The following is a 584-nucleotide window of genomic DNA, read 5'->3' as shown; positions in this document are numbered from 1 at the left end:
CCAAGTTCCTCGACGGCGAATACCTAGACACCCATTTCCTCGACGGCGAACACCTAGACACCCACTTTATCGACGTCGAACACCTAGACACTCATTTCCTCGATGGCGAACATGTAGACAACACCTAGACACTTATTTCTTCGACAGCGAGCACCCAGACACTCACTTCTTTGACGGCGAACACCTAGACGCCCACTTCCTCGACGACGAACACCTAGACACCTATTTCCTCGACGGCGAACACCTAGACACCCACTTCCTCGACGGCGATCATTTAGACGCTCATTTCCTCGATGGCAAACACCTAGACACCCACTTCCTCGTTTTCCTAACCTAACCAAAAGTGTATACCCTAAGTGTACACGTATCCGCCGAGCTCGTCACACATCACGTCGTCCACCGCGTCACGACGCGACGCGAAAGAGAGAAAGATTGAAATTTTTAATTAAATTATATACCCGTGTCTCTTTCTCTCTTTCGCGTCACGTCGTGACTTTAATAATTCCAAAAGTGTACACTAGTTCATTCTAATTTTCCTCCCATTCGCGCCGAGTGAACAAAGTTCCGTATTGGTGCTGCCATTG

At 48.6% G+C, this 584-nt stretch overlaps 1 protein-coding gene across 1 annotated transcript in view; it reads left to right on the top strand.

The window, feature by feature from the left end:
- LOC108763698 (multidrug resistance-associated protein 4) overlaps window positions 1–584 on the top strand; it is a 17961-nt gene that overhangs the window by 14284 nt on the left and 3093 nt on the right. The window lies entirely within an intron of this gene.

Source organism: Trachymyrmex cornetzi, unplaced genomic scaffold (assembly GCF_001594075.2).
Source record: "Trachymyrmex cornetzi isolate Tcor2-1 unplaced genomic scaffold, Tcor1.1 scaffold38, whole genome shotgun sequence".
Lineage (NCBI taxonomy): Eukaryota > Metazoa > Arthropoda > Insecta > Hymenoptera > Formicidae > Trachymyrmex > Trachymyrmex cornetzi.
This window is presented reverse-complemented; position numbering and strand designations above follow the sequence as displayed.